The sequence below is a fragment of the Marmota flaviventris genome (assembly GCF_047511675.1).
Source record: "Marmota flaviventris isolate mMarFla1 chromosome 10 unlocalized genomic scaffold, mMarFla1.hap1 SUPER_10_unloc_1, whole genome shotgun sequence".
Taxonomy (NCBI): domain Eukaryota; kingdom Metazoa; phylum Chordata; class Mammalia; order Rodentia; family Sciuridae; genus Marmota; species Marmota flaviventris.
Genome location: NW_027287687.1, coordinates 155,825 through 166,356, shown reverse-complemented (window position 1 = coordinate 166,356; position 10,532 = coordinate 155,825). Strand labels below are relative to the sequence as shown.

General features: G+C 40.0%; 1 pseudogene; it reads right to left on the bottom strand.

Moving 5' to 3' along the window:
* Positions 1-512: 512 nt before the first annotated feature.
* Positions 513-6,233, bottom strand: LOC114078804 (cTAGE family member 15-like; annotated as a pseudogene).
* Positions 6,234-10,532: the final 4,299 nt, after the last annotated feature.

Sequence of the window (10,532 nt, the reverse complement as noted above, 5' to 3'; positions counted from 1 at the left end):
CTAGAGATGATGAGTTTTGTTGCACTTTAATGCAGATTCATTCGTTTCTTAAACTGTGTATGGATTGTGATGGCATATAGCGGTCTGTGGTTTGGTCTTGGAACTTATATTTAGGTCGAATGATGTGATGGTATTGAGGTTGGTAGGTATCTCTTGGCAACATGACGAGGGATATTAACAGGAGAGTGGTCTGGAGTATTTTGGGGTAGCTAGGGACTTGGTAGCACTATATAATGCCTCGGAACATTTACCTATACATATTTAGTAAATTACACATAAACAGCGTCGTGATGCTTGGGAGGAAAGGTATTAGAAGGGGAGGGAAGAAGTCACTAAAGATAATGAGAGCAAACAGGTAGACCCCTATTTTCTTGAACGACTTGGCACACTCTCCCTGCTTGCCATTCCCTCAGACCTTAAGGTTGTGGAGCATGGGGCTGAGAACCCTCAGCGTATTTTGCCTGCCCTCCGGTAGCCACGCCCCCGGCAGCTGGTGCAAGAGACCTCAGTTGTCAGCGCTGGTGGAAGCGGTAGCCGGGGTCCCGCGCCTCGAGTCCTGCACCGCTCCTGATTCCCTCGGTCTGACTATTGCGCTCACGAGAGAGCTGGGATGGGCCCTTGAGGTTTCCCCGCTGTGTGGAGAGGAAGGGCTAGGTGGTTACACACCTGCCGCCGCTGGTTTCAATGAAGTTATCTCCTCCGCCGCATTCTGGTGACGTCAGTTCTCTGCCATGGTGATATCCCTTGCGAATGGCCACAGTTTGTTCCCTTTGCCGGGTGTCTGATGTAACGGACTTTTTCAGTTTTTTCATAACTTAGTTGAGGACCACTTCGGGGAACAGGGTCTTAGTGGACATGGAGGCTATTTTGGAGACAGTGGGGAAGAAGTCAATAGCAGTTGCTAGGGGTAATATCTTTAAGAAAAAAATGCTGTTGCTAAATTGTTTTTAGAGATGGAAGTCTTGTTTTTCTCAATTTTTAAAAAATATATTTTAGTTGTAGGTGGACATAATATCTTTTAAAAAAATATTTATTTTTTAGTTTTAGTTGGACACAATACCTTTATTTTATTCATTTTTTGTTTGTGTGTGTGTGTGGTGCTGAGGATGGAACCAGGGCCCTGCACATGCTAGGTGAACACTCTGCCAGTAAGCCCAACCCCAGCCTCCATGAACACAATATCTTTATTTCATTTTTATGTGGTGCTGAGGATCAAACCCAGTGTCTCACATGTGCTGGGCGAGCACTCTACTACTGAGCCACAACCCCAACCCCTTTCTCCAAAATTCGTAACAAGTAATTATATAGCTAAACTACCAGGATGAAGGGAGTGAGGCAAAACAGAAAACAAGCCTCTTCATGTTTGCCTAGTTGGAGTGAAGCTGTTGGCAAGAGATTTATTTTGGTTGTGGTATTTTGAAAAGCCATGACTACAGAAGTAGGACAACCATTATTCTAACTTTCATTCTGTTTTTCTTTGTGACCATGGTAAGTAATTTAACTTTTATGGTCTCAGGCTGGATCTGTTAAATTAAAAAAAATCAGTCTGACTAAGGTTCTTTCTAACTTAAAAATTCAGTGAGTGACCAGAGCAACAGAGATAGCAAAGAGGTTTCCTCTTGACAGCTCTTTTATTTTTAATTTCATTAAGCGAAAGCGTCAGCTTAATCTCATCTTCTAAATTTGAAGGAATATATCATTTCTCTCACTACTTTGGATAAGGAGAATTAGAAGGGATATGTGAGGCTCCTCTGTTTATGTTGTGACCTAATGTTAGGTAAGTGACACATATTGTAACATCTGTCAGTTATCTGGTACTAGAATGACTTAGAGGAATGTTAACTCAGCATTTTTTTCTTGAGAAAACTCTGAGAGACAATTCCTTAGATTATCATAAAATTGTCATCTTTTACACTGGGATATGGGTGCATCTCCAGATTGAGGATTTTGGAGAGTAGGTTCCCTCTGTGCTTAACAGTCCCACATCAGACGTGGTCATACTGAACCTTTTTCATTGACAAGCTCCTGAGTGGGAAAAAGGCTTCTCATGTTGAAATCAGTATTGCACAAAAAGAGCAATGGAATGCTGCCTGAGCTTATTTCTAGCCATAAGTTGAATTGAGCATAGTCACATGCAGGGTAGGCAGAGTTTCCAAATAATGAACATGGCAAGTTGTGAAAGAGCTGGGAATGAGTGCTGACTGAGAAAAATCAGAACAGCAGTCCAAGAGTGACTTTTTTGGAAAAAGACTTCATTCTGACCAAATTCTGGAGGCAAAGCCACCAACAGTAGCCTGTCTAGATCAGCACAAAAAAGGCTGCATGGCTGGCATTGATATGCTTCTCTTCTCTGTAGTCATCACATTGAGGACTTAATGGTGGTTGGAAAATTTTGTTTCTCTGTCAAGCGCTTGTAGGGGAAAATTCAGAAATGTGTTTTGTTTTAGTAAATAAAGACAAGTCACAAATAAATGCAAATAAAATTCAAAATAAATTAGAAACTTGGCTAAAAATATGTATGACAGGCTTATGAGTGCCTGCATCCATTTGGAGAACCTGCTAGGAATACAGGTATGAACTTTCAATTCAGAAGCTTCTGTCCTCAGGAACTTAAGTTGAGTGAGGGAGACAGATAAAGAGCAAGTTTTTTTTTTTTTTTTTTTTTTTTTAATTTGTTTGTTTCATTCACTTTTTCTAGAGCATCTGCTTCATGTACTACACTGTACTAGATGAAGGGCTGCAAAGTAAGAGAAAAGTTTGAATTTTCAAGCATTTATAGTCCATAGGAAAATGAATAAACAAGCAGGTAACTAGAGCACCAGGGTACATGGAAGCATGCAGGAAAGAATAAGTTGATTGTGTGGGAAAGAATGATACAGGTAACTTTAAGTATTCTTGTATAACTCAGCAGCAACAAGTTGCCTGTACCTCAGACTTCAAGCGACCTTAAGGTTTCTGAAGACTACTTGTAGCAAATTATGGGAATCAACAACGTAGAGGGACCATTGTAGTATGTTTTGTAGGTATAGCTACTTAATATTCATGGGTCTGTTGGAACTTAGCTGCTAGAACAAAAAAATGTTGATACATGGGCTTTTCATTTTCTAGAAATAAAAATGATGATGATGATGAAGATGATGATGGATTTAATTGCTCTATACTAATCTTAAATTATACCTGGAAAATTTTATGTGAAATTATAGGAAGATACATTTGAAAAAAAAAATTTAATTGTTGCTTGATACAAATACATTTTTTTAGAGAGAAAGAGAGAGAATTTTTTTTATACTTATGTTTTAGTTTTTGGTGGATACAACATCTTTATTTTTATGTGGTGCTGAGGATCAAATCGAACCCAGCACCCAAAGCATGCCAGGTGAGCATGTCACCACTTGAGCCATGTCCCCAGCCCCAAAATACATTTATTTACTTATTGCTATTTATTTATTTATTGTTATCTTGTTCTGGGTTTTAACCCAGTTCCTCACACATGCTAAGAAAGTTCTCTACTGCTGAGCTACAAACCCAGGAGTGCGCAAAATACATTGTAATTCATTAGTTTTTCTTATTAATTTACAGAAAAGGTTTTCCTTGAATTTCAAGTATATCTAAAGTATATTGTATCACATCCTACAACCACTGAATCTCCCAAAGCTGTTTTAGTAGGGGTGTTTCATGTTCAACTCAATGTCATCCGATTCAAGTATGAGACGGGGTTCCCTACTTCTCATGCATTGAAATGTTCATGTCTTTTAATAACACAAAAAGCCTTTAATTTGTAAGCTGAATTTGGACTATGGAGCGTGTAGCTTACCTCCATGCCTGAGACATAGGAATTGTAAGTACTAGCCAATGGTGTTTTTAAATTCACTTTATGTAGAAAAAGCCAAAATTTGTAAGGGAAATCATATGTACTCTCACAATGCGGGGGTAGGGGGGATGAATGAATTCCAGCTCTTGGGGGAAGGTTGTGAGGAAAACCCCTCCCTGCATAGACATTTCGCATTGGAAATGGAGTGTGTGGCGGCCCGGTGGAAAATCATCTCCAGGTTCGCATACAAGTTTCCTGGGAGAGGTGGAGGAAAAAAAGGTCCTCTTCTCATGAACTAACTCCTTGGGTCGACTGGAAACAAGGCACCTCTGACTGGAGGGAAAGGTGCCAACACAGAGCCAGAGCCAGTTGCTTGGTTTTCAGCATGGAGAGGTGATTCAGGCACATCAGAGTCCCCGAGATGGACTATGGTCTCCTTTCTACTGGATTGCCTTTGTGAAGACATAGGCCCATCCCATTTATCCAAAGGAGGCATATTAGTAATTCTGTGTTCTGCTGGTCCCGATGGTCTACAACAATTTGAGTAAAATCTATCTTGCCTTTGTAGAGGAAGACTTGGATCAGAAGAATATGGTTGGCCTGGCGGAGGGATCATCAGCCTGCAGGCCTGTTCCCCTCGAGGAGAGAGAGGCCCAGTCTGAGAAGGTGCTCTCTGAAAATCAGTGAACTTATCGCAGCTGGATTCTCTTCCTTTACTGATAGTCGCATGGTCCAGAGGATTCTCCGGGCCCCTTGACCCTCTTCCTCGTCCCACTGGAGTGAAAGGTGAGAGTGTGAGTGGACCACTCTTTTCACAATGAGGAGGTCTCCTTTCAGATGAAGGCTGACCTATTGGTGAGGGCGCATTTGGAGAAGGATTTCTGCCCATTGCTGAGTTGGAAACATCCAGTGCATCATACGGATCTTTTTCTACAAGTTCAAATCTAAGCTCCTTCTCAGTTAATTTTTGTCTGTTGTGAGCATTTTGTTTCCTGAAATAACTGAGGTTTCTTTCAGCAATCCGAGCTGCCAAATCAATAGCATGTGCTTCTTTCTCAGAGGAAATAATCTGCCCCAGACAGGAATGAATGGTTCTCTCCAATTCTTCTTCAAGATATTGGGCTCACTTTCTGTAGGTCTCCAGCTCTTCCATTGTATGGCTCATCTTTTCTTCGACTTTGGAAAGTTTCTCCTCTTGCTCCACCCGGTAGTTTTCCTCCACTTTTAATTTCCTGTGCAGATTCATCATGTTTTCTTGATAGCGTTCCATCATGACTTTAAAGTTCTTCTGTAGAGTCTCATTCTCACTTTGCAGCTGTACATTTTCTTACTGCAAAGATGCCTGTTCAGTCTGCAGATTTTTAAGGTGTTCGGTAAGGTCTTCCGTGGTTTCCTCCACTTCAGATGAGAAAGTACATTTTTGATTTCTTTCTCCTTCCAAGGTTTCTAAGGAGGCCTTTAGCTTAGCACCATAAACCAGTTTCCTCAAAGCTCCTTTGGACTCATCATCCAAGTGAGCACCAATTTCTGGTTCACTCGTCCTTCCCAATTCCAGGTGACCAGCATCCCTTTGGGCTCCCATGCTTGGAGAAGACCTATCTTTCATCTTCAACAAGCATTCACTTGGAGACTCCATGTGATTTTCTGTATCCCTTAGAACTTGAGAACAAGCAGCTACTTTAGAGTCCTCCAATGTGATTTTTGCTTTATATTGGACACCTCCTTATTCCCTCTGTGCTTCAGCTTCTCCTTGTATTGTTGGTCTCTGCGTTTGCTGAAGTTGGGAACTTTCATTCAAAGCCTCTTTGATTGCCAGCTTCAGTCCTTCCTCATTCACTTGAAAGAGTCTCCAGTTTGTTTTAGCTTCAGCTACTTGTGATCTGAGGGATTCAGATTCACTTTGGAGGGACTGTATCCTTCTTGATATATGCGCCATCGTTTCATCCTGTTGACCATGTTTAGCCTTCTGTGCTTTGAGCTCTTCTTCTAGAAAGAGCATTTCAACGCCATGGCTGGATTCGGACCTATTCAGCTTTTCGTAGGTTGCCTCCAGATGTTGTGCTTCCCTTGAATCCTTCTCAAACCTTCAATCCTTTAAAGATCAGTGTAAGCCTTCATGTTCTTTTTGAACAAGGCTAACGTTTTCAAGAAGTCCACATTTTTCTTCAAGAAGTCCAGCAAGATTTGGAGCCAGCTTTTTTTCTCTTCCCACGTAAAGCCTGCTACTAACCGACTGAAAACTTCTCCAGAAAAGTGAGAGAACAGCAAAAAATCCAAGAGCTGTACACATCACCAACTCCCAAGGAAAGCCATAAGGAAGATGGCCTGGCTTCATGTCTCCAGACAATGCTGCCACAACCCTGGGTGCTTCTTCCAGAACCACCCACTAGTATGGCTGAGAGGCAGCCTTTGGCTCCTCCATCATGCCAAGATGGCTTTGGCTCTTGCCACCACAACCACAGCCTGACCAGGCAGGCCAACACAGGCTGCGGACACTCAGGTGTGTTTGGTCAGGAACTCAAACCTGCACCAGGCAACGGAGCATACCACTGTGAGCCCCTTCAGGGGCTGAGCTTATGGCGGGTGGTGGGCGTATGGCGGTTGCAGCCATGAACAAGGGCTCCCAGGAGCCTTGTAGTGCTCCACTGCCCATCAGGGGAGTCTTGTCCCCTTCCCTACCCAGTGCATCCTCAAGTGCCACAGGTTTAGGTCCCTCCCACACCAGCCAGATAGAATTCCTCTCCATGCCACCCACCCCTTGATTTGGTTTAGGCCAGGCCAAGGCGGGGCTTAGTAGGAAGATTCCATCCAGTCATCATAACACTCAGTTTGATGTCACTCAAATTCTAAAGCTGTCTAAACTGTTCAAACAGCTTTTATGGCCTATATTTGTATTTGTGTCGCTTGCCTTTTGTTTTAGTGACTCAGTCCTTTCCCTGCCATTGTGCTCTCCCTATTTCCTTCCTTCCTTCCTTGCTTCCTTCCTCCCTTCCTGGTTTTTCTCCTTTTCTTCTTCCTTCTTTTCTACCTCCCTCCATCCCTGCAACTTTGCCTCCCTCCCTTCCAAATTTCTCTCACCCTTCCATCCCTTTTCTTTTCTTGCAGTGTTTGGGGTGAAAGTCCATGGCTGGCCGGCCCCAAGCTAGGCAAGGTCACTGCCACTAAGCTACATCCCCAGACCTGCTGACACTTCCTATGCAAGTAATTTGAATTATTTCTAAAGAAAAACTCTCACATTAGTCTACTTTCAAAGTAATTTCAGAAGAGTTGCTAACATGGGTACAAATCGGTTATGAAATGTCATTTCTGAAAAGCACAGCACAGCTAATGTTCCTATAAAGAAGGAGTTGAGAACTTTAGTTGTTTTTCATGTCAGCATTTCTAGACTCATATTTGTTGAAAAGTCTTCAAACTCTTCTTTCAGATGTTCTTTTCTTTGGACTTTTCATGGGCTTGAAAACATCTAAGGAAGCTGGCTGGTCCTTATCAATATATAGCCAAGAGAAGGATGGATATGACTCTCTGAAATGGATGTAACTCCTGAACGTGAATTATATTGTTGATGTTAAGACAAAGAGTTCATGGCTTGATGTACAAAAAGGACATCCAAACATATTGTTTTCCTCCTGAGTTAACACTTGAATTGTTGATGAGTCACCTATGAGGTTCAAAGGAGAAGATGCACAAGTAATCACTGGTTTTGTAAGATTTCAAGTTCAAACCTATAGGCCACCATGCCTGATTAGACCTGTTGTTATTTACACTTATGTGGCCAGAGCTGCATAAGTGTCTAAAAGTGTCCAAATGAGAGTAGTTTAGTTTCCTCTACAGCAACTGTATCAAAATACTGGCTTTCAAGTCAATTTCCGTATCCTATTTTTCATCTGAACAAGCAAGTCAATAACACTCCAGTCATAGGAAGAAGAATATTCTCTGTTACATTGGTATTCTGACCTTTAAAGGACAATAAGGCGACCCTGGTGTGCAAAGAATGGAACTCACTGAAGGTGTACTTTCTTTTGGTGCATGACACTTTCTAGGTTTTACACACTATATTCAGGAACCAGCCACAACAAATAGAAATAGCACTCAATTTGTAGTTCAAAAAAGGACACTTGTGGCTTAGGGAGAATTTCTTTCTTCTGAAAGTTTTTTTAAACAAGATGAGAATAGAAAAGGAGGTATTGAGAACACTAACTAAAATGCCTATGCTTTGTGGAATTATCAGCATTCATCAATACATGTGACAAAAATTTGTCATTGCATTTGGTCCTAACCTGTGTCAATATAGATCAACAGAGGCATAGTAAGAAAGATAGCTGTTATAGATCAACAATGCGAAGGAGTTAATCTGCCTTATTGGGTTCATATTGCCACTCTGATGGCACTTTCTGTTGTCTCTCAACAGAGTTGCAAAGCACTTTCCCTCTGAGCTGGCCACTCTGTTATTTATATAGTGGAACCAATCAGTTTACCAACTGTGAGGCCTTTTCTTCCTTTTTTCCTGCCCACTGCATGCTTTTTTAATTCAGCTGTTTCTACAAACCTCCCTAATCCTGATCTTTCCTTAGTCCTTATGGTTTTTTTAGTGTTCTCTTTCCTCATATTCATGGAGTCTTGTGTACGGATATTATACCTGGTTCTATTGAACTGTACTTAAGTATTTCTCACCTCTGTGCTTGTCTTACCAAGTCACACCTCAAAACATACTAAAACCCTTTGAATTTGTTGTCAATTAACATTTTGAAAACTCTTTAAAAACTGAACAACTTCACATGCAGCCATAGTCCTCTTGATCTGCTAGTACCTCCCACTACTGACATTGTAATTTATTGAAATATATAGTTCCAGGCCCTTTTTATATATTTATATCTATGTATCTATCTTTCTATCTATTTACAAACATAACATGGTATTCTGAAAATATCGTTCTACTTTTGGAGCTCTACATTGTGTTTTTCAGAAGCAGGCCTATTACACAGAGCTGAATCAATGTTACCTAGATTGAGTTTACACTGATAACTGCACTGTAATTCACATTACAATGTTCTACCTACTAATGGACATTTAACTTATATCCAGTCCTCACTACCCATTAAGCAATGGATAAATTTTCAAGGCAGTGTTTTCCAAAAACCAGTTAGTAAAATGAATTGAGTAGTTTTCAACCAGAAATTAGCTTCATTGCAGTTTACTGGTATAAGACCCAAACTGTATCAGCATCTATTATCCAATAGGAGTACAGGCAGAAGTCATTCTGGATAACAATCAGTGAGGGATCCTCAGTCCATTTTATACCAACCATGGCTGCAGACCTCCATCCACTCATTTAGAGCAACTGATGTTTTATGCTGGCAAGGTAGGGTTGCATATAATACTTATTTCACAACAGGTGAGACTCTTGAGGGAAAACAGATCAATTAGATTTATTAAAAGTGTAGATTTTCTTTTTCAAGTCCCCAATTTTTCTCCTTTCAATTAATTGTGGCCTCAAGTATCAGGCAGATTCTTCACTGACATTCAAATGAGATAATGCTGCTTCTTATTTTTAAGTAGGGGGCTATACTCCTGAACTTATTCTAAATGTCAATGCATATTTTATACACACACACACACACACACACACACAAACACACACAAACAGGCACACAAAACTAGAGCATATTTAACACTTGAATGAAGCTCTAACTACTAGTTCATAATTAGGGTATTTTTAAATAAATGTTCTGTATTTGTACTGGGAAAACATTTTTCAAAGTGTGGTTTCTGGATTGGTCCAGGTTGTTGAATTTTCCCTGTCTCTAAATAAAATAAATACTACATAGGGATGGGAATGTGACTCAGTGGTTGAATAAAATCTGCAACACTCTAAATAAATAAATAAAAGACAGTAAAATTCTAGTTGATGTAAAACAGACTTAAAATACAAAGTGAACAAAACATTAAACATTAGATACTTGTTTCTCAATGTGTGTCCACTAAAATTATTTGTAACAAAGTACAAGTCTAGGAAAAAATATATTAGCACTGCTATTATCTTTATATATTTTAGCTTTCAGATGATTTTGCTTTTGCAGAAGGAAGTCCAATGAAGTTGAAAAGGAAGATAAATGATCAACAAACACATTTGTTTCTCACTGTCCTTGAGTTTTATTTATATAATGTATTATTTATTGGTAATATTTTAAGAGGAAGACAAAATGGGTGATGCTTCTGGGTGAAAGAAAATACCTCAGAGATGTGTGAATATCTAGTCTATGCAGAATTAACAAATTCATACTTAAACTGCATTTCATACTTAAACTGATTCTTTCTCATATTTCAAACATGCACTGATGCTTTGACTCAAGTTCAAACATAGGTTTGTTGGCTGTAACAAATGAGAGGTGTTGATATTGGGGTGCTGCATATGGTAGAGGCAGGAAGTCAATGAGAAGTCTTGACCTTCTGTTCAGTTTTGGTGTGAACCTACAATTAATATAAAAAATGAATTTCACTTGAAACAAAAATGAGAAAATAAACAAAGATCCCTAAATTTTCAGCAGTAGATAGATTGCTAATTAAATTACAGTGAAGTCAAGTGATGTACTGCACTCGGTAAAATCATGAGCACCTATGTCAGTGACAGTCAACTCCAGGAACTGACTTGTGTGCAAAAATAAATCAAATTGCAGAAGGAGGTACACAGAATTATACCATTTATATAATATTAAAATATTCA